Source organism: Triticum dicoccoides, chromosome 7A (genome assembly GCF_002162155.2).
Source record: "Triticum dicoccoides isolate Atlit2015 ecotype Zavitan chromosome 7A, WEW_v2.0, whole genome shotgun sequence".
Taxonomy (NCBI): domain Eukaryota; kingdom Viridiplantae; phylum Streptophyta; class Magnoliopsida; order Poales; family Poaceae; genus Triticum; species Triticum dicoccoides.
This window is the reverse complement of record NC_041392.1, coordinates 548,594,648-548,595,000: the sequence shown is the minus strand read 5'-3', so window position 1 is coordinate 548,595,000 and position 353 is coordinate 548,594,648.

Sequence of the window (353 nt, the reverse complement as noted above, 5' to 3'; positions counted from 1 at the left end):
AGGGTGTGTGTGTGTGTGTGTGTGTGTGTTTGTCAAGGGTCCATAGTTGCATGCCGACCATTGACCTGCAGCTCGGGGAGTGTGTGTTTGTCGAGGGTCCCTAGTTGCATGTCGACCATCGAATCACAACTAGGGGGGTGTGTGTTTATCGAGGGTCCCCAGTTGCATGCCAACCATTGACTCGCAACTAGGGTGTGAGCGAGGGTCCCTAGTTGCAACCCGACCATCGACTCGCAACTAGGTGTATGTGTTTTTGTCGAGGGTCCCCAGTTGCAAGCCGACCAACGACTTGCAACTAGGGGAGTGTGTGTTTGTCGGTGTGCCCAGTTGCATGACAACCACTGACTTGCTAC